Genomic DNA, 24,152 nt, shown 5'->3' with positions numbered 1-24,152 from the left:
AAGCATCTGACCCTTGAATTCAGCTCAGGTCATGACCTCAGGTTGTGAGAGAGAGCCCTACATGGAGCTCCTCACTCATCATGGAGTCAGCTTGGGATTCTTTCCCCCCTCTGCTCCTCCCCTTCTGCTCACACACACACACACACACACACACACTCTCTCTCTCTCTCTCTCAAATAAATAAAACTTAAAAAAAAAAAAAAAAGATAAACTAGCCCAGGGCCCTTCTAAGCAAAGGATCCTTAGCAAATGCACAGTTCACACATCCATGAGACTAGCCCTCCTGTTCAGAAAGTAGAAAAGGAAAGAGAAAAAAGTTATTGGTCTACAGCAATTTTAACATCCAACAGGGTCCATGTTGTCAATTCCCAAGTGCCTGGGAGTTGTATTCCATAGCTTTTAGCACCACCCTCTAGTCTTCTATTTCTACTCTCTAAATCATTCTTCCTTTTCCATAAACATAGTCTTTGAGCAGCTTACAAAATCTAATTAGTTTCTGAGATAAGTAAATTTCTCAGTTTAACTCCAATCTGTAGAAATTTGGGATTCCAAAAGTCTCATTTCATTTTGTACTGCTTCTATACCTTTTAGTCCAAGATAACAGAATTCCTTAATTTTTTTTTTATACATGAAGTTATATTACATTCCATTAGGCAAAAAAAGTCACACCTACAAAATTTTTGAAATAAGCTTTTCTCTACTTTGGGTCCACATGAGGCTGTTGTGGTACAATGACCCCAAGATTCTTAAAAACCATATTATTTAGAGGAGAGGATATGCAAGGCACGTCCTTAACACCCTTAGAAGGTCTTTTGCCTTTACTGTGTCAAAGGTCTATGAGCCATCACTTTATTTTATTTTTTTTTTTAATGATTTTTTATTATATTATGTTAGTCACCATACAGTACATCCCCGGTTTCCGATGTAAGGCTCGATGATTCATTAGTTGTGTATAACACCCAGTGCACCATGCAATACGTGCCCTCCTTACTACCCATCACCGGTCTATCCCATTCCCCCACCCCCCTCCCCTCTGAAGTCCTCAGTTTGTTTCTCATAGTCCATAGTCTCTCATGTTTCATTCCCCCTTCTGATTACCCCCCCTTTCTTTATCCCTTTCTTCCCCTACTGATCATCCTAGTTCTTATGTTCCATAGATGAGAGAAATCATATGATAGTTGTCTTTCTCTGCTTGACTTATTTCACTTAGCATTATCTCCTCCAGTGCCGTCCATGTTGTAGCAAATGTTGAGAACTCGTTCTTTCTGATAGCTGAGTAATATTCCATTGTATATATGGACCACAACTTCTTAATCCAGTCATCTGTTGAAGGGCATCTCGGCTCCTTCCACGATTTAGCTATTGTGGACATTGCTGCTATGAACATTGGGGTGCATATGGCCCTTCTCTTCACTACGTCTGTATCTTTGGGGTAAATACCCAGTAGTGCAATGGCTGGATCATAGGGTAGCTCAATTTTTAACTTTTTAAGGGACCTCCACACTGTTTTCCAGAGTGGCTGTACCAACTTGCATTCCCACCAACAATGTAGGAGGGATCCCCTTTCTCCACATCCTCTCCAACAATTGTTGTTTCTTGCCTTGTATGAGCCATCACTTTAAATCTCTCTTAAGTCATAACAAAGGGTTTACAGTCACATCCTTGACCTCATCTATGACCTGCCCAAAGGCTGTATTTTTGCTATCTTCATCCTGAACTTGATCTTTGCCTTGATCTTTGTTTTTTTTTTGTTTTTGTTTTTTTTTTTTTTAGCAGACTATTTTGTTTGGGAGACAGAGGATAAGAAAGGAGTTTTATTATCAAATTCAGCAAATCTTGGATACTTACATGTTTTGTAATTTCTGCTTTAAAACTGAATATTGCCTTCCTTAGCTCACTTATGTATCTGTAACTTATGATATTCAGCTAAAACAAAACTAGTTGATACTTTAAACATTCTCTCGGGAAATTCTTTTAATGAGTTCCATCAGTTCCTTAGGTATATTTTCTATTTTCTACATTACAGCAGACAAGGGTTTCACTAAATTTTTCCCCAAGATATAACAAAATTCTCCTTTCCTCCAATTTCCAGTAACATTTTCCTACTTGCCTTTAACCTTCACCAAAAGTATCCTGGAGGCCCATCAGGCTTCTGTTAACCATTCCCTCAGTGCCCTTCCTGGTCTTCCCACTGACTAGTCTGAAAGCAAATACCATGTATTTTAGAGTTTTGTTACTGACATCCCATTCGGTAGCAACCTCTGTATCAGTCTGGTTTCACTCAGAAAAGTAGAATCACTGTGAGTGATACTGAATAAGTGACTTGGTACAAGAATTAAACATTACACAATTCTGGTTGCTGGTGGACAAGTCTCCCCAAGACTTTGGCTTCTGCATTTAGTGTTGGGTCTGAGATGGCAACAGATCAGCTAGGCCACAATTCAGGAATAAAATATGAACATAAGACAGGAAAAACAATGACAAATTAGAACTCACAGAGAAAAATAGAATTCACGAGAAGACACTGGACCCCCCTAAGGAGAAATTGGAACCATTTCCAGCCTTAATGATGCAGAAGATACACAGAAGAAGCTGGCATATTTTGCCACAAAGATGCACAAGCTGAAGGAGAAGAGCTGGTGGCAGCTGGGAGAACTGCAGGCACAGGTGCCACCCATACCAGCAGGTGAGCAAACAGATCCAAGGCCACAGTGCTGAGCACTCACACTGACTTTAAGAGTCTAAAAATGACTATTGCTTCATTTTCACCTTCCAAATCTCACAAAAATGTCCTTGCAATCAACTCTACCTTGGAACAATGCAGGGAAGGGAATTCTAGGTACCATAGTCCAACTCAGTTAAGCTGACAGAGTACAGAATCACAACCAAAGACGTCCTGGAAGACATGTAGTTTGAGTTGGATCTTCAGAAAATGAGAAGGACTTGGCCAGATGATGGTGGGAAAAACAAAGTTATCATAATGAAAGACATGGATTTGTAGAACAACATTGTGAGCTCTGAGAACAAAGGGCCCTGGACTGTGAGTCCAACAGGAGTAGATACTGGGCCTGTTTAGCCACATGACCTAGAATGGGATGATACACTTAGTTAAGTGCTCTATAACTATTTGTTAAATAAATAACCATTTTGATTGAACAAAATGTGTGAGACAGAAAATGGTAGAATTTGAAGTGGCAAATCTAACATCAATTCAGTGAAGGAAGATTTTGTATGTGACTCAAAAAAAATAAAATTTTAAACAGAAGAGTGTTCTGCTCAGATCGCCACTTAGGGGCTGCTCTGGCAAAAAAGGTGAATCATGAACTGGTCTAAGGGCAGGTTAAAGCATGAGGAGGATTTTTTACCAAATTAGACCAAAAAACCCCCCAAACAAACAAAAAGAAAAAGGAAAAAAACAAAAACAACCCCCAAAACCTTAACCAGAAGCAACGGAGGGAGATTGATATTGGCTGGGAAAAGGGTGAGAAAGCTGTAGACAAAGCAAAGTTTTAACAGAATGTTCCAAAGTGCCTTTAATAAAGAAGTTTTCCTAGCAGCTGTTCAAACATGTCTTGTCACATTTAATAGAAAAAAAAAATCATTTGGATCATTTATTTCTGAGAAAATTTGTTACAACTAATGTTGACCACCGCCTTAATATTCAACTTTTTTTTATATAACTTCTTGTGGCTTTTTTCATCTCCCAATTCTCTTATTTGTAAAGCAAAACATATTTCTTTGTCAGTGAAGCATAGTTTATTATATAGGTAGAGTTTTTTTTCTTACACTTGAAATTCATAACTCCTAATGGGCAATCTAGCTGAATTATATTTCCATATGGTTAAAGAAAAAATGACCAGTCATTGAGAAAGATAAAGACATTTTCCAGTCAACCATTAACATCAGAACATGCATGTATAGTTTGTTTTATTTGGCAATTGGCCTTTGCTTTTGAAACTCCAAAGCAATGCTAATTTAATGATACAGAAGACAGTTCAATGACAGGAAAACTATTCTGCCTCACCACAGCCTCTGCACAATTTTAAATCTTTTCAATTCAGAGTCAAGAAATCCAGAAATCCCTTTGGTCACAGGAGGAAATGGTTTCTGGATCCTCCCTGGCAACATAGAGAAATTAAACCCTCCCTGCTAAGAGCCCTGCTAAGCCCATTTAGCAGCATTTGTCAAAGTTTAGCTTCTACAGCAATTCTCTCCAAGAACATTTGCAAAGAAAGATGCTCTCTGCATAGTCTCACAGTTTGGGACAGGAAAAGGAATTGTGATAAGCACTGAAGGGTGGGATTCTTCTTGTGGTTATCCATAATGTCTTTCCTCCTTATACTTGACAAAGTCAAGATTTACATTTTAGGGCTTCCTGCTTCCCCAAACTATAGCAATACCAGAAGTTTTGTGCAAGTGCTGATCTCAACCATAGCCTTTAACAAGTACAAGGTGAAAGGGACCAGAATAGACAACCCCTGAATAAACCACTTTGGAATGCAGATTATATTGGGCTAAGGACAATTAAGGCCCAAAAGACTCAGGAAGAGCTTTCTACCTACCATTTAACTGCCTATAAGAATTTAGACAAAGGGCTTGGTCTAGGAAGAGAGCTATCACCAGACATAACTACAAACAACATGTTCTGATTATGGTAAGCTATAGTGAGCTTGGCAGGGCCCACTTATTCAAATTCCTCTCTGTGTCCCATTGTCTTTGCATAGCATGACAAATATTTGTTTATAAAATATTTGCTCTTCCCAAGTTCCCATGACTTGTCTTCCTTCCCTTTGAAGCCCCAGGCCATATCCCATTCCTTATCTCAGAATGGAATATAAGCCCAACTTACCCTTGGGTCTCATATTTTTATGGGGCTCCCATATATATGAAATTATATTTGTTTTCCCCCCGTTAATCTGTCTTATGTCAATTATTAGACCCCAAAGAACCTAGAAAGGTAAAAGGAAAAATCTTCCTCCCTTACAATGACAGTACTGAATGTGATACCAGATCACAGACATTTAATTAAAAAGCACACTTTTATCAGGGGATTGCTCTCAGGATGGTAAACAAATCACATTTACCTTATTTAATTTTGTCGTCAAAACTATGCTCAAGACTTCCTCCCTCCATGAAGCTCAAATTCATCACTCACACCTAATTATCTAGTTAAGTTCAGCCCTTCACCATATCCATTCTTCCCTGTTATAACCTTTATAGCTTTAAGAGTATCCTTCACCTCCTTCATTCCTTTAAAAATGTGTGTGTGTGTGTGTGTGTGTGTGTGTGTGTGTGTGTGTGTGTGTGTTCTGCTACTTCTCTTTGAAAACACGCATAGTCACTGCTTGGCAATATTAACATATGTTTATGGTTAATTTTTAAAGCACAAATAATGTTCATGTTTACACAGATGTATACACTCAACTACCACTAGAATTTGCCAAGGAACAATTATGAAGATCTGAGAGCTGACAGAAAGAGTCACTGACTCTTGCAGCCCAAGATAAAGTAGAATGGCCAGAAGAGAGGAAGGGCCCTGGATTACAGTTGTTGGAAAATCCAGAATGTTTTTTGCACTTGCCTTGCTCTCCTCACATCTTTGAGCTCTGAGCAGTGATTCATTCCCCAGCTGCTGTCTGGATTTGAGCTTGGTATCAGAGTGAGAGGATGCTTGGTATCGGCTCCTTTTCTCTAGTTTCAGAAAGCCCAGAAACAGGATTAAACTCATGTCTGCCCAGCCCCAGGAAAGCAATTTGAGAGTGTGTCTGGGGGTCATTCTTAGAGAAAGTCAAAAAGCTTGAGGTACTCAAGAAAACCTCTGTATAGTGAGCAAAGATAAAAATCCCTATTGCGTTCCTCTTAGTTCTTATTCCATTTCCATGGAATATGCAAGAAGTAAAATCAGAGATTATAAGATTTCTTTTTTCCAGCATCACTCACTAACCTTTCAGCATTTAGAATGTTCGGCAATGCTACATAATACATGTTTCCTGTCCTCAGGGAGTTCCTAGTATGTAATCGGATATACAAAGTAGAAAGACAACAGTGACATTAGTGTTCATCACATTGAAGAGGGTAGAGAAAGGAGACATGGATTCTAGCTGAATTCTTCACTGAAAGAACAGTGAAACCATCATGCAGGAAGGTGGCATTTGAATTGGATGTTGAAGCTTGGGTAATTGCCTGACTCATGGAGATTGGGAGAAAGGGCACTGGAGACTAAATATGAACAAAAGTAAATGGCAAATAACCCTTTGTCTCTATTAAATGCAATTATCTTCCAAGGTAAATGTCGGGTCTTCTAGTTATTTTAAACTTTCTTAAATATCCTGTATGGACTTAGTCAGTATCTTAAATAATAAAACAGTTGACAGAAACTCACCACAACAGTATTTCAGTGTTCTCTCTAGCCTGAACTCTGTGATGGCCTCTGGTGTCACACGATATGAAATTTCCTTGTATGAATGACACCGCACACACTTAAAACAATCGTATCTACAGAGGACATTGGTTCTTTTAATGCTAGAAAATTTGCCCTTGTAGACTTCCTATCACATCTGGTGAATTCTGCTCAGAAAAGTCAAGTCTAGCTAATGTATAAAGAGGCCCTAGCGAACACCCATATGGTACCGCGATGTTAAAAAATCTGAGTCTGAAAGGCAGAGTCTTTTAAACACTGCAAACAGAAATGTCAGATTTTCCTTAACCAATTCTGTGTCGGATCTTGTTGCTGTTTACCATCTTTCAGCTCCGAGCAGTTGGAGATGTATCTGTGCTTTCACTCTGTTCCTGTTATTATCACTACAGTGTCTGGCTCAGCATTCAGCTTAGGGAACTGGACTCAATCTAAATGAAAAAACAAAAACAAAAACAAAAACAAAACAGTAGGACAACAGCTCTATGTGTATGTCTAAATGCATAATATTTGACGATAATATATTGCCTACTATGGGTTTCTTTCTTGCAAGAACTTTACCTTGTTGTATTCCTCTATAAAATCTGAACAGAACGGTAGAGGGAAAACAACAACAAAAAGTTTTGTGTTCTACTGAAGTATAGAAATTTCCATACAATTGTCATCTTTGAAAAGACAAAAAAAGGAGAAATTCAAGTATATTTTCAGAATTTTCCAATTTTCTTTGCTTCTTAATGCTTTAGACAGATTTTTATCTTTGCTTGAATACACTAATGACTGTATGTATTTTTTAACTTACATGTGAAGTCACACACACCTGTTCTATATTAAAACAGGGTACTGATCTAGAAAGGATATTGAAAATCAATTCCACATTCCACTTCACTCTCCCCTAGCACTGCTGGACAATTAATGCTCTCTCCAAATAGAAATGTGAACTGCACTACAAACAGAGAAGGAACTTTAACGGTTTGTTTTCATACTTTAAAAAAAATACTTTTCTAGTTTGATTTGGAGCAGAGAATAGGCATGTTCATGTAGACAGATATCTTAAAACAAACCTCGCAAGAAATGGAGCACCTTCCTAAGAATAATTTGAATGGCTTTATTTGTTTTAGATGCTGATACCACAGGGAAAATGATGACCAGAGATAATAATTATTCCAATATTTATTTTTAAATAACTTTATACAAACCAATCATTTAAACCATGATATATTGCTACACTTTTGCTTATTTCTGTAATGTATTTATAACTTTGTGGTACTACAGGACAAACTTTTCAATCCACTGTGAGCAAAATAAGGCCTCCTCAATGAGAATGTGTTTTTCTGACAATCTGTAAATCAGCAAGAAGCTCTGCATTTCTCCATGAAATGTTCTGTTTCACTTTATTACACTTTATCTACTATCAGAGTAATTTCTTTGAATTGAATTCACAAAAGTTTTGCCTTAATTTTTTTTTTCCATTTTAACTGAACTATAATAATTGCTCTCTCTGGGCCTCCATAAATCTAGGTTGAATGGCCATTTCTTAGTTAAGAGTTTACAACAATTTCACAGACATATTAGGAACTTCTATAAAATCTGTGTTCTCCTATCTCCCATCATGCCAACAACAACCAAAAAACCCTCCAAATTTGAAAATGTATGATCAACCCTTATTATGTAAGAATAGTTAGAAAAGGAGATGATGGGAAAGTAGAAAATATAATCCAAAATTAGAGTATAAACAAATTTATTCTACTCTCAATATTATCCAAAGCATATTAATATATTTGTGGATTAGAATATTAGAGTCTATACCACTGATGAAATTCCAACCCTAATCATGCCTGTTATCCTTTTTTTTGCATTTAGTAAATAATAAAATCATTCACTTATTAAACATTTATAAAAATTTTCCTATGACAAGAATGGCTGTGAAATAGGGTATGCCATACCACATCTAGTAAAGAATCTTGTTTGAGGAATTTTTTCTTAAATTTATAAAGGAGTACGATGCCATTGCTATACTTTAAAATATGCAGGCCACGGAGTAGCATCACCTGGGAGAATTACCCACAACCAATCTGAATCAAAATTCCAGGGCTGGGACCCAAGCAGGGTTTTGTTTTGTTTTTTTTAATTTACCCATTTTCCCAGTGATACTGATAAACAGTGAGAGTAAAATGCCACCGCTTTAAAGAACCCTCATGAAAATGATTAATATTTTCTATTTTAAATTAAAAAAAATAAAACCTCTATTCCTACAAGCTTAAGGTTTCCACCACTTGTACTTCTTTCTCCCACCCTTGACTCTGTTTGTGTACTACAGGGTCGCTGCATACAGTTGGCATGCTGTGCACTAAACAAAAGGATTTGGTGACTGGGCAACATGGGAGGTGAAAATCCTATCTCCCCCATGCTCACCAATCTTGCAATCTAGCTCAGGGCTAGTCCCTGCACAGGAATGGACTCTGTTTTCTAATCTACCACATAGGCTAGATGGAGCTCTGGGTATAAATACCAATTCACGGTTTTCTTTTTTTGTTCTTGTTTTCTAATGACTTTAAAAAATATATCCCAATTCAAACCAGGTTGTACATACGGATACAAACAGAATCAATTAGGTCAATAAGGATTATTACTGTTTTCTACAATTTCTTAAACCTTGTGGTCCTTCCCACCAGGCCAGGATGCTGGGATAATGCACATTTATGAGTAAGATAAGATATTCTATATCATATTACAAATAATCTAGAAACAGTTCTGAGCTTTTAAGTGTAGCCATTTCTTTTATCAGGAAAGCTACAAACAACTGTACAGAGAAGTAACTATAAACCAAACACATATCTCCCATTAAATCCAAACTAAATATATCTCCAACTCAATCTACCTTAGATTCTGTCTCATATCACTGATGAGACAGGCAATAATCACCAATGATCCAATTAATGGAGTAGAAAGGAAAAAAAACAAAAACAAAACTCAAAGTCCTTCTTCCAGCCTGTTCTCCAACTCATACTTTGACCACTGCCTCTAGTCTTCTACCATCTGAGCTGAGGTTTCTGTCTTCCCCAGAATGATACCCTCCTCCAATCCCTCCCAGCATCTTCTGCATGTCTTTAGTTCTTCAGCTCCAGGTATTCTTCTTACCCCTAAAACATCTCAGGGTTTGGGTCAGTGAGGAAGCCACAGTCCATGATAATTTACCACACTGTCACACTAACTCTTGTGTCTTCATTCTTTAAGACCAAGTTCAAATGTCATTGCCTTTTTGAAACTTTATGGAAAAATAATTTATTATTAATTTTTATGGTTGCCTTGTTCATACTGTTTTTATTCCCATCCTGTTATAAACACCCCAGACCCCTTTTGCTTTCCTTCTTTAACAAAGATTGGGTGGCAAGGTCCCAAGCAGCAGGTGACTAAAGATACTCTCCTTCTTGAATTTAATGACATTAAGAATTGATCACAAGCTCAAATGTCTATGTTAGCCAGGCAAGTAACTAAATGAGTGGCGGGTTATCACTGTAGACTTCTAATTGGCAAGCACATATTTTGACGAAAGGAGACAACTCTACACAATGGTTTCCTTGTGGGAATGCCATATTTGTCAAACTTCCCAACTTTTCAAAAGAAGACAGAAATCTGCATTTATTTAACAGGAAATTTCTTGAGTTTTAAATAAAAATTAAAACATACACTAATCAAAATCAAACCTGTAGGTTAACTGTAACCCACAAATTCACCAGTTAATAACCTTTTCCCTAGGGGCACCTGGGTGGCTCAGTCCTTAAGTGTCTGCCTTCGGCTGAGGGCGTGATCGAGACCCACATCAGGCTCCTCCGCTGGGAGCCAGCTTCTTCCTCTTCCACTCCCCCTGCTTGTGTTCCCTCCCTCTCTCTGTCAAATAAATAAATAAAATCTTAAAAAAAAAAAAAAAAAAAAAAAAAAAACAGGAAAACCTTTTCCCTAAAGGCCCAGCAGAGAATTATGCTGGAAAGAATTGACCACCCTTAGTACCAGTCACAGAGAAAAAAGTTTTTACTTAAACTCAGAAAAAAAACACGGGTTGGTGACCCAACAGTTGATATCTCCATTATACTCTCTGGAACAGGGTGTACCAGGGTCCCAAACATTTATATCCCCAACCTTGACAAAATATCTTAAGACCAAGCTTGGCATGAAATATGGATTAATTTTTTACCACTGCAGTAACAATGTACCACAAACATGGTGGCTTAAAATTACACAAATTTATTTTCTTAGAATTCTGGAAGCTGGAAATCTGAAATCAGTTCCACTAGGTTAAAGCCAATGTGTTAGCAAAGCTAGTTCTTTCTAGAGGCTCTAGGAAAGAATTCATTTCCTTGCCTTTTCTAGCTTCTGGAGGCAACCTGCACTCCTGGACTCATGACCCCTTCCCGAAATCCCTTCGAATTCTTGCTTCCATCATCACATCTGCTACTTCTTCCTTTGACCTTCTTTCCATGCTCTTATAAAGACCTCTTTTGATTATATTTAGAGCCCACCTGGATAATACAGGATAATCTCTCCATTTCAAAATCCATAACTTAATCACAAAGTTCCTCTTGCTACATAAGGTAACACAGATTCCAGGGATTAGGAGGTAGGTATCTTTCGGGGGCCATTATTCAGTTTACCACAAAATATCAAACTGCCAAATTATGTGGGTGTAGACAATGATGGATAATACCTATCTCATATTTTATAGGTAGCAAAGGAGCCTACTGAAGTCTTGTGTAAGGTCTAATGAAGGCACAGGCCACCTAATAACAACTGAGATAGGATTTTCATTCAGTACAGTGGGATATTCATGAAGCATTTGACTTAAAGTCTGACATTTCTTTGCTTTTGTGGAGGAAGATCCATACCTATCACAGTAACCCTGACTCCCTCACATGAATTTTTTCTTTCCTCTGTGTTTTTCTAGAACCATGTCTATATCTATATCCTCTAGAGTGGAGCTTACTGCATTTACTCGTGTGTTTGTGTGTCTGTGTTCTGGACTAAAAGTGTTATTTATTTTTGTATTAAAAAGCCTTCCCCAGGACAAGCACATTAAATAAATATTAGACTAAGTGACTAAGAAAGATGCAAAAGAATATTCAAAACATGCTCTTAACATGTGGTATTTTTACTTTTATATTTCACTAAAGAAATAAGTGGGAAGAAAGACTGAATAGCAGAAAACAATCATTGGGAAGTACTTTTTTTTTTTAATTTCACCATTAAAACAATCTTCTGGAACGGTTATTTGAATTTTTTCAGATAAGAAAATTAAGGCTTAGAAATTAGTCAGTTTATCCAGGATCATTTAGTGACCAAGCAGTAAAGCTGAATTTAAATTGACTGATTCTTGAATGCATATTCCTTTCATATTCCATTCTTTCCTATTATTTAAAATACTGTATTTATGTAGAATTTGTTTATCAAATTTTTTTCTGGATTCCTATCGTTTGGTCAAATCAGTGCTCTGTTTGCTGAATATAGTGCATTCTCCCTTTCCCTCCTGTTTTGTTTTGTTTTGTTTTCCCTTCCCCAACTCCCACTGCCCCTTCAGGGATAGAGCACAGTTACTTCCTGGGGCTAAGCAGAATCCTGTGGTGCTTGAACATAGGAAAGAAGCTGTGCTCCTTCCCCTCCCCACTCCCTCCCCTGCATAAATCCTGGCAGCTCAGAGAGCATTTATTCAGGGAGCTTTTCCACCCCACAGGGGAGAAAACCAGGCTCATTAAATCCTGAATAGTACTTATTATTGCTTGGATAAAATTTTTTAAAAGAGGATTTATTCTTGAATATTAGAAAAAAAATGTATGTACTGGCACATGAAATGATCCGTTCAGGGAAGTGTTGAAATCCCTACAATTTGTGTTACAAATTCTAGGAAGCACACCAAATAAGTAGATCCTGACTGCAGAACAAAGTATATCTATAAATAAGGTCCATCCCCCATTTCTGGTGATTTTATAATTTACCCCTCATTTCTGATCCTAAAGTACATATTTTGGTGGTCTTCTTAACCAGAGACTCTTGTTATAATTTCAAGTATACTCTTGAATTCCCAGCCTATTCTCCCATATTAAGAGAACAAGCTTCCCTGTCATTGCAGAGAGATGAGACTGAACTCTCAATGAAATGTTCAATGTATATTGTTCTAATTACTCCATTTCAAAATAATATGCTTTGCTATCTTGTAAGAAACTATGACATCAAATGTAGCCCACTGGTTGTCACAGAGCTACACTGGCAGAATAAATGGACAAAATCAGCCTAGCAAATCTGAAAAACCCTTCAATTTTAACTTTCAAAGAGTTAGCAGACAGTAGCAATTATTTCAACAAGATTTTGCTGGGACTTTAACATTTATAGTTTCAGTTCTCTAAAAAAAATGTTCCTCTTAAAGCTTCCTATAAAGTCAGTTTTTTAATTGTTTCATAAAAACAAGTATGGTTGGGGGGGACATCTTTTTCTCTCACACTTTCTTATTTTTTTTATACTTTTATACATATCATTCTGTCTGAATTGAAGATGTTTTATTGTAGGTACTGTCACACATGATTTTGGAAATTTTCTTCTTCATGTAGTATTTAGATGGTTTTTAATTCATCTTTACAAGAAGTGGAAAAATCCTCAAACAGGACTTATTTACTGACAGGCCTTGTGGCTTAATGAAATTAATTAAAAAATCAAAGACTGCTTAATTTTTTTAATATTGTGAATGATATTATCTAATGTCTAACAGACATAGCTTACAAACAAGCAAACATATAAATTATAAAATTTTATTTTAATATCATCTGTATTATTCTGCCTCAAATTATTAATTTTTGTGAATGTGTACTTGTTCAATGTTCTTCATAGGAGTGCCTGAGGGGCTCAGTCAGTTAAGCATCTGCCTTCAGCTCAGGTCATGATCCCACTGTCCTGGGATTTCGGGAGCCTGCTTCTCCTTCTCCCTCTGTCACTCCCCCTGCTTGTGCTCTCTTCTCTTAGAATTTTTCACAATCTTATGACATTAAATATAATTTATACTAAATGGATTGAATTTTACCGTAAAAAGCACAAAAAAATATTTCATTCCATATTATATCTACAATGTTAACTAATATTTGAAAGTCAGTACTCAGACATTAAAAATGAATGTAAATGGCATATGTTGTTCCTAATATCAATGTTGTTATGCTTTTAGATATGTTAAAGTATGTAATCACATTATTATCAATGCACAGCATCAAGGTTATGAGGAAAATATTAGTGAAGGAGACATTTGATTTGGAAATAGACTAAACCTGCCCTGGAAAAGCAGATTTTGGCAAGAGAGTAGATAGAGAATATTGAGATCAAACCAAAAATCTGGTATAACCTAAGTAACTATTTTACCCATAAGATGGGGCAGTTGACAAAACTGAAGTTTTAATGTGTACAATTGTTGGCAAAATCTTTAAAAGTCTTTTGTGCTAAACCCCAGAAATACCCTCAGAATCAGAAAAACAAAATAAATCTGGGCCCAATCCATTCTGACTGTCTCATTTAAGCTAGCACCCTACCATGATTCATCTCAGCTTCTTCATGTGTAAGATGAAAATGACAACCTATGTTGCAGCTTTGCCATGAGGAATTAAGAAAATCTGTGACATATAGTAGGTCTACCTCCTCCAAAAAACGGTAGATATTTTTTACAGAGTCTAACACTAGCAACTCAATGAGGAAAAAACCAGCCAAAATGTATACAGCATTTGTTATGTGCTGGCATTCTCCCAAGCACACTATGTATGCTAAATAGTCCAATCCTAAAAATCATCTTGTAAACTGGTTCTATCTAGGATTTTTCAAATAAGGAAACTAAGGCAGAGAGCTATTTAATTGTTCAAGGTCACCCAGCTAGCGAATGGAAGAGTTGGGTTTTCAATATAGATAGTTCGGCTTTGGGGATTGTGCTGTTCTGCTCTACTACTGCACAAAGGAAACAGAAGCCCTGCTGCTGCCCTCTGAGTCAATCACTGACCATGTTCATTTATTTTTTAAAGAAAGAACTATCAAGGCGAAAAAAAAAAAAGGACTTCATGAGAATTTTTATATTTCATATATACACATTGGATAGTGCCACTTAAGATTCATTGAAATCTTTTGGCCTATCACTCTGTTGGCTTAGTTGACTGAAAATCCTGATCATCAGGGCACCTTTCTGAAAACCTTGTCTAAAGCAAAACAAAACCTCCATGTGGTCCAAGAGGCCCCCAACGATTCTCATCTTTCTCATCCTCATCCTCTAGTGTGGTCTCCTCTCACAGGGCTGATCTGTATGACCACTAAGATGGTGTGGAAATTGCAATATTCGGATTCTGAGCACAAGTCATAGAGAACACTGTTACTTCCACCCTGCTCTCTCTAGGACCACTTGCTCTAAAGGAAAGCTGTCATGTTGTGAGACAGTCAAGTAGCCCTTTGAAGAGGCTCATGTGGCAAGGGACTATGATTTCTCCAACTGCCAGTACCATCTAGCCAGTCACAGACGAGTCATACTGGAAGCAGATCCTACAATCACAGTCAGACTTTCAATGACTGTAGCCCTGGCAGACATCTTGACTGCAACTTCATGAGAGACCCAAAGCCAGAAGCACCCTGCTAGACCTCTCCTAAATTTGTGACCCACAGGAACTGTGGGAGCTAATAAATGTTTATTACTATTTTAAGCTGCTAAATTGTAGAATATGTTCTGCAACTAATATATTCAATTTTATTTTTAAAAGAAAGGCTCAGATAACATTTTGGACCCCTGAGGACTAGCCCTTCAAAAAATAAAACGAGGGTCAAGGTCTTCATAAAATTATTGTAAACTAAAACTGATAACTCAGTATTCATAATATCATTTTCCTTTTGAAAATTTTTTATTGGACTGTCCATAATAACAATGACCTTGATGTTATAAAGGAAGTGACTGGTTTGAATTATAGAATAATAAGATATTTTACTGGCCTTATGTATTATGGATACATCATGGGGTTAGTGATGTCAAATTTTAGTACAAGTTCAAAAAAAGTCAAATGAAATACAAATTATATAGGTCAAGTGGTGTCTCTATTTTGCAGCATTTTTTATAATCTTCAAATTCAACCTCCCTCCAAGCATTCTAGCACCCACATTCCATTAATAAGCAATGAACATTTACTGGAGGAAAATGGAGAAGGCGAGCAACTGGGTAACTAACTACATTACTCAAATGTATATGCTACCTGGGTAGCAGATTCTATAGCAATTAAAAGTGGCTACTCAAGAGGAAGGTAAACTGAAACATCTGTTTATGTAGAACAAACTGAACTTTATACCAGCCTTTATGAGAAGAAGCATATGTTATTTCTATCATGGATACAATGAGTGGAGTTCTGGGAGTTAGCTCTTACTGATTCACAACGGCTAATTGTTAAAAATCAAGAATTTTGTGAGAAGCTGTTGAATCACTGTTAACTTCAAATCACCATAGTGGGAGTATTTATACCATGGAAATTGGCAAATACTACAACAAATCCGAGCTTGTTTTTTGTTGTGGTGGTGGTGATAACAATGGGTTTTTTCCTTTCCAGAAAGCCATTTTACCAACATACCACTGGCTCAACCTGAACACTGAAATCAACATTTAAAAAAACTAGACAGACAGTTGATCTTGGATTCATATTTTCACAATTTTATAAAACTCATAAATGACAATTTAGATTCCTTTTTTTTCCCTTTATTTTTACACTTATTATTTGCTCTCTCTGACCCTCAACAGGAAAAACCGGCAGCTTTTCTGTCCTCTAGTATGGATTTATTTAGATTATCCATGGTATAACAAAGGCAAAAAAACAATTTTTGATCAAAAGAAAAAAAAGCTTTAATGTTCAATACAACAGATGTTCAAAGACATCTTTTGAGCAAACATCAATACCATCTGGATGACCTGTCACTGTACACAGATGGGAAATGGCTAGTTAATAGTTTCTGTGAGATGGATGGTATGAAATATTATAGTATTTAAAATTATGGGATGTTTGTATATCCAAAGTAGTACCATCTTCAGATGTTCAATTCACTGATTATTATGATTTATTCCACGAATTGTTTGAAAGAAAATAAAAGTCAATTATTTTCTATGATATCTTAGGTTTGTTATTGCTGAAATTTGCCATATAAACTATTTCACTTTCAAAAGAAATATCTATAATACAAACATATGTCTAGAATAAACAAAACAAAAAGAGACCCCATCAATATCTCTAATAAGAATCATTGTTACTTAAGCCACACAGTTCTTAAGAAAATCTCTTCTTGATCTGGGTTCTGAAAGTGTTAAGGAAAAGGATATTATCATTCATTCACAGTGAGAAAATTCTCTATTTCAATATTCAGCAGTCTATCTTACCTCTTTCTTTTCTTCGTTTATTTTTCCTTCTATCAAGAAGTAAATTTCTAATGATGAGAAAGAATTTTTAAAACTACCAGTTCTTATGCTATACTCATTCAGAAGATCAAGAACAATAAAAAAATGACAAATCTTAATTACTTACTTAATTTATTATAATAAAAAAGCTACTTACAGAAAGTAGTCAGTCACTTTATTAGGAGCTTCCAAATGATTCTGAGCATTCAAAACATCTCATTTCTGAATGTTTGTTTCTCTGCTGTATTAGCACAATAAATGACATGTAGAACAGTTTAAAAGTGTATTTGGATACATTTTATAATATGTAATTAATATTAGCAGTCAAAATATGATATGCACTCAATATGCTTGCACATTTGGTCAGAACAAAGCCAGCATACTTAAACTCCCTTTAAAGTATAAGCAGCATTTGAGAGAAGATTCCATAGCTACTGTCCTCAAGGTCCTCTCCCCAGTGCTATGCATATGGAGTCTTTTCATAATCATTTTATGAAAGAAGGAAGCAACGAATAAACAGTGAATGAGAAGCTATTCAAGGCTTGATTTTGTCCCATTAAAAACACCCCCCATACACACATAAACTGTGTATTACAAACTTTCCATAATATTTCATGTTTTAAAATGCTTCCTTAACTCAAGGATAGCATCAATGGGTACATTCATAAAGCTGAATAACCCAAAAATAGTCTGTAGAAAAAAATGATTCACTATGTTGTGCTCTAGTACTTTTACTTTGGATGGTATCTTACCAGGATTAGTTCTACTTACAAGTGTTCTATCTAAACTACCCTCTCTTGGGACTCTGCTCTCTAACTGTTGTGAGAGGAGATGAGTAAATACTCTTTTGCCATAAAATTTTATCCTCTATGGGATGAAAAAAACCTTAGTGTTACAACTTGAACAGTGCTTTCTTGTAAAGCCTGTAAAAACACTTTATGTCCTGTAGGAACTGAATCAAAATCTCCTTTTGAGGCCACAGGATGTCATTTTAGTGAACTACAGTGTCTCTTTCAGTGGATTATAACCATGGTCTTCAGATAAACAAAGGAAGCTGTATGAGTCAGAGGGTCCTTGTTTTCTCGTGAACAGATCAAAAGGACTCTTTCCTCAACTGAAGCCAGAAGCATTTAGGTTCATCAATTGTCAGCTTATCAAAATATTTTTACCTTATGTTTATAATTGGTGACTATATTCCGATAAGAAAAAATAATCAAAATATACGGACTGATTTAAGAAGATTAAGTTTGAGTTAGAGACTTACAGATTATATCAATTTTTAAAATTACGGGTATTTGTTTAGCTAAATTATATTCCAGTAATACTAATTTGACTAATCTGTCTATGCTATTTCTCTTCTAAACTCAAAATGTTTTTTCAAGCCTCCAAACACTTACGTGGGCTGTTCCCTTTGCTGGAGATGCCTTCTTTTCTTTTGCCTCCCTAGCATTCTATTTATTAATGCTTCAAACTCCACTTCAAATGTTGTTTGCCCTGGGAAATCTTCACTGATCAACCTGTCCCCATAAGATGTGATTGCTTATTTTTAATAAATTTATTTTTTAGAGCTGTTTTAGATTCACAATGAAATTGAGCAGGGAGTATAGAGCTCCCGTATACTCCCTGTTCACCTCAGACACACCTCTTCTTCCATTATCAACATACTGCACCAGAGCGATACATTTGTTATAACCAATAAACAAACACACACTGACATATCATAATCACCCAATGTTGACAGGTTACATTAGGGTTCACTCTCAGCGTTGCACATGCCATGAATTTTCACAAATACGTAATGATGTGTATGACACAGGCAGTGAAATTATTCCACATTACGATGTCATATGGAATCGTTTCACTGTCCTAAAAGTCTTCCGTGCTCTCCTATTCATCCCTTCCTCCTCCTCAAAACTCCTGGCAATCACTGATCTTTCTGCTGTCTCCATAATTTTACCTTTTCCTGAATTACATAAAGTTGGAATCACATAGTACATGCCTTTTCTGACATTGAGGAAGACATAAAAAGATGGAAAAATATTCCATGCTCATGGATCGGAAGAATTAACATAGTTAAAATGTCCACGCTACCCAGAGCAATCTACACTTTCAATGCTATCCTGATCAAAATACCGAGGACATTTTTCAAAGAACTGGAACAAATAGTCCTTAAATTTGTATGGAAACAGAAAAGGCCCCGAATCTCCAAGGAACTGTTGAAAAGGAAAAACAAAGCTGGGGACATCACAATGCCGGATTTCGAGCTGTACTACAAAGCTGTGATCACAAAGACAGCATGGTACTGGCACAAAAACAGACACATAGACCAATGGAACAGAATAGAGAACCCAGAAATGGACCCTCGACTCTTTGGGCAACTAATATTTGATAAAGCAGGAAAAAACATCCGGTGGAAAAAAGACAGTCTCTTCAATAAATGGTGCTGGGAAAATTGGACAGCTACATGCAAAAGAATGAAACTTGACCACTCTCTCACACCATACACAAAGGTAAACTCCAAATGGATGAAAGACCTCGATGTGAGACAGGAATCCATCAAAATTCTAGAGGAGAACATAGGCAGCAACCTCTACAACATCGGCCAAAGCAACCTTTTTCATGACACATCCCCAAAGGCAAGAGAAACAAAAGATAAAATGAACTTATGGGACTTCATCAAGATAAAAAGCTTCTGCACAGCCAAGGAAACAGTCAAAAAAACTAAGAGGCAGCCCACGGAATGGGAGAATATATTTGCAGATGACACTACAGATAAAGGACTGGTATCCAAGATCTACAAAGAACTTCTCAAACTCAATACACAAGAAACAAATAAACAAATCAAAAAATGGGCAGAAGATATGAACAGACACTTTTCCAATGAAGACATACAGATGGCTAACAGACACATGAAAAATGTTCAAAATCATTAGCCATCAAGGAAATTCAAATCAAAACCACACTGAGATACCACCTTACGCCAGTTAGAATGGCAAAAATAGACAAGGCAAGAAACAACAATTGCTGGAGAGGATGTGAAGAAAGGGGATCCCTCCTACATTGTTGGTGGGAATGCAAGTTGGTACAGCCACTCTGGAAAACAGTGTGGAGGTCCCTTAAAAAGTTGAAAATTGAGCTACCCTATGACCCAGCCATTGCACTACTGGGTGTTTACCCCAAAGATACAGACGTAGTGAAGAGAAGGGCCATATGCACCCCAATGTTCATTGCATCAATGTCCACAGTGGCTAAATCGTGGAAGGAGCCGAGATGCCCTTCAACAGATGACTGGATTAAGAAGTTGTGGTCCATATATACAATGGAATATTACTCAGCAATCAGAAAGAACGAATTCTCAACATTTGCTGCAACATGGATGGCACTGGAGGAGATAATGCTAAGTGAAATAAGTCAAGCAGAGAAAGACAACTATCATATGATTTCTCTCATCTATGGAACATAAGAACTAGGATGATCGGTAGGGGAAGAAAGGGATAAAGAAAGGGGGGGTAATCAGAAGGGGGAATGAAACATGAGAGACTATGGACTATGAGAAACAAACTGAGGGCCTCAGAGGGGAGGGGGGTGGGGGAATGGGATAGACCGGTGATGGGTAGTAAGGAGGACACGTATTGCATGGTGCACTGGGTGTTATACGCAACTAATGAATCATCGAGCTTTACATCGGAAACCAGGGATGTACTGTATGGTGACTAACATAATATAATAAAAAATCATTAAAAAAAATATATAGTACATGCCTTTTCAGATTGGCTTCCTTCACTTAGTAATATGCATTTAAAGTTCCTCCCTGTCTTTTCATGGCTTGACATCTCTTTTGTTTTTAGTGCTGAATGATATGCGACAGTCTGGATGAACCCATTTATCAATCCATTCACCTATGGAAAAGAGACACCTTGGTTGCTTTGAAATTTTGGCAATTATGAATAAAGCTGCTATAAACATCTGTGTGCAGGTTTTTGAGTATTTATGGAATCAACAGGTATACAATGAGAGCCTGCTCTCTGGCAAGCTCTATGGTAGGTAAAAGAATACACCATGGCATCTGCTATGACATCGGTGTGACGGATGAGAGGTTTTATTGAGAAGATAATGAGAAGTACAGAACTTTCACATAAAGATAGGCAAAATAAAAATAATACAACTACATACTAGCATATAGCATATCTGTGTACCAGACACATTGCTAAAGGCTGGACATGTATCATGGCATTCTTAAAACGCATGAAGTCTACTAACAGATTTCCACAGGAAGACAGTTTCAAAGAGAAAAAAATAGATCAACATTACAAATACTACTGAGAGGTCAAAAAAGAAAAGTATTAAAAAAGTTTTTCTGGATTATGTAACTGGAATTTATTGGTAAACTTGTAAAGAATGCTTAAAGGAGGGCTGATGACAAAAGGCTGGCTGCAGTGGGTTTTAAGAGTGAAATGAAAATGAGAAAGAATACAGAAACTCTTAAGGATCTCATAATAAAAAAATAGCAATAAAAATAATAAGAACAGCAAATATTTATCAAATGCTAACTATTTTCCAGGAGATATTTCTATTTGTCAAATATTATCCCATCCTTTTTACATCTAATAGGTGATTTAATCTTCATAATAAAACTATGGAGAAGTAATATCATTATCCCCAATCTACATGAGAGAAAACAACACTGAACTATAGAGGGGCTGGGTAATTTAACCTACAAAACACAATTAGTATCCGCTGAAGTTGGGCTATAAACTCAGGCAGTAGGCAAAAACAAACAAACAAACAAACAAACAAAAAAAACAACTCATGTCCACTTTGCTATACTACCTCTTGGCTTATGGTCACAAGCATCCCTGGCTGAAAAATGTTTGCATCACTAAGCACTGTATCAGGGCATCCTAATGGAGTCTTGATTTGAGCATTATTTTCCCACCCAATTTGATTATAATTCTTTTTCTCACCCTTTCAACATTTCAAATAATTACTTAAGCAATCTCTACCCCCATCCAAGAATTTTCCAAAGCAATTCCATCCTCACTTTTTTTAGGCCACTTCTCTACACTATACAGATTATGCAACCTGATGATATTATTTCTCTTAACACTTTAATAATAGCTAGAACCACTTCTACTGAAATTATCCTACAACAGGTCCCTTTGGTGTTTTAAACACAAATATTCTATTGAAAGAATCCAAGTGGGACTATTTTACAGTCAATGTCTCTTCATAGAGATTACTTTAACTTGAATCATGCTTCATAAATATGAAACTGCATGATGGAGTGGTCAGCACAGACTTTGGAGTCCGATCAACCCAATGCTACCACGTGCTAAGAGATTTCAGATAGATCTATTCAATCCGACAACTCTTATTTCTATTTTAAAAAATATCTCATGCACACTTCATAAAAAAGGCTGTAAATATTATAAAATGTAAATCACCGAGACAAGAACTGCAGCTTTTATACAGTACTCCACTTTTATTAAATTGAACTATATTAAATGGAGTTAAATAAATATGTGCTATTTCTGCTTTCTACTCAGAGTATTCATGGGCATTATCTTAATCAATCAGTACAAGAGCCTGGTTGAGTCCCAATGTATAGATGAAGATATTAAAGCTCAGAGAAGTTATTTGTTACAATGTAGAGAGCTAGTTTAGTCCAGGGAGCTAGAATCTAACTCTGAATCTGACTTTTATAGTGAACATCACCACAGTGAAGTTCAAATGTACTGTAAGTCTCTGAAAAACAAAAGTGAAAACAAATGAACCACACACACACACACACACACTTCTACATCAGAAATACCCAACTGTATTATTCTTGAATTCATTATGTCTAATACAGATTTAATTTTTCTCTAACTGGATTTATGTGCCAACTCTGAAAATCCATTTTAAAATATCTGAATAATTCAAACATTTTTCTGTAAATTGCACTTCTCTAAATTATAAAATGTGAAGAAATAGCCCAATTTTTTTTTCCTTTCCTTCAATACACCCTACAGTGTTTCTTACAATGTGCTGATCCTTCTATGTATCTAAAATTAATATTAATGAGGCAGTCTCAAATGTACTTTGCAGCCTTTAATTGTCAATTTGTCTTCACTTAAACAGTCACAAAGGATTTTTGGTTTGCTGGCTTTAATGTTCATTACTGGCCACTGAAACAAAATAGATTTTCTTTTATTTAAAGAATTCTATATGTTGAGGTTTTGTGTATTCACTTTATGATGCTCAAATACTTTTCCTTAGTGGGTAATATATTCTGGTTTTTGTTGTTTCTCATTACTTAAGGAAGGACTTTCATTGCTAAGATAGAGAAAATGTTTATATATGTAATAGAAGTAATAATCATAAAGCTGCCTTAAAACAAAACAAATACCACCCAAACGTCTATAAACACTTCATTAATATTACAATTAAGTGCAGTTTTTATACCCAGAAAACCATCTAGATAAAAATGCAGTCATTTTAATTAGCAACACTATCAATTTGCATTAACCACATTAAAGTTGCATAAAGACAACAAAATGATTGCCTCATTTCTCACGTAAAATGTTTCGAAGTTACTCCATGTTTGTAGGAAAATAATAAACCCTGAATTATTATTCCCTAAATACTTTTCTCACCTTATACCAACCTGATTTTTAAAGGGCTCTTTTATTTAATTGCCTGAATATTTTAAATTATCCAAATTACATCTTTTCTGCATTTGTTTTTCTGTATCCTATGCATCTGAAAGAATTGTTTCATGGTCACTCTTACCGAAATGTTAACTCAGACATGCTCTGTCTTAACAATAGTCTCTTCCAGGGGTGCCTGGGTGGCTCAGTCGTTAAGCATCTGCCTTCAGCTCAGGGCGTGATCCCGGATCCCTGGGATCGAGCCCCGCATGAGGCTCCTCCGCTGGGAGCCTGCTTCTTCCTCTCCCACTCCCCCTACTTGTGTTCCCTCTCTCGCTGGCTGTCTCTCTCTCTGTCAAATAAAATAAATAAAATCTTAAAAAACAAAACAAAACAAAACAAAAAACAGCAGTCTCTTCTGGATGGCCTGCTAGTGTTTATGCATGATTTGCAACAGGGACTTTAGGAGAGTGTATACTAGTTTCTATTTCAAGGAAGAAACTGATTTAACAGGCAGTGTAATGATTAAACTTTTAAAACGGTTTAATTATTAAGATCTGGTTGACACTGCTTGGCTGACTTTCATATTGAGCCCTCTGCTATCACAGTAACATGTAGTTCTGCTATCAAGAGAGAAGAGAATCATGGAAAGAAGCACTGCTCGTCTTTGTAAAAATAGAAA

The 24,152-nt window shown here is 36.4% G+C and overlaps 1 long non-coding RNA gene across 1 annotated transcript; it reads right to left on the bottom strand.

Moving 5' to 3' along the window:
• Window positions 1–14,468: 14,468 nt before the first annotated feature.
• On the bottom strand, window positions 14,469–23,914 carry LOC148109462 (uncharacterized). Its single transcript, XR_015725802.1, has 2 exons — window positions 23,613–23,914; window positions 14,469–17,082 (listed from the first exon to the last, which is right to left on the bottom strand). It is a non-coding gene; the product is annotated as an uncharacterized LOC148109462 (long non-coding RNA).
• Between the last annotated feature and the right edge of the window lie 238 nt (window positions 23,915–24,152).

Source organism: Ursus americanus, chromosome 9 (genome assembly GCF_024610735.1).
Source record: "Ursus americanus isolate L20-20 chromosome 9, mUrsAme1.1.p, whole genome shotgun sequence".
Classification (NCBI taxonomy): domain Eukaryota; kingdom Metazoa; phylum Chordata; class Mammalia; order Carnivora; family Ursidae; genus Ursus; species Ursus americanus.
Note: the sequence above shows the minus strand (reverse complement) of the source record. Positions and strands in the feature narration are given on the sequence as shown.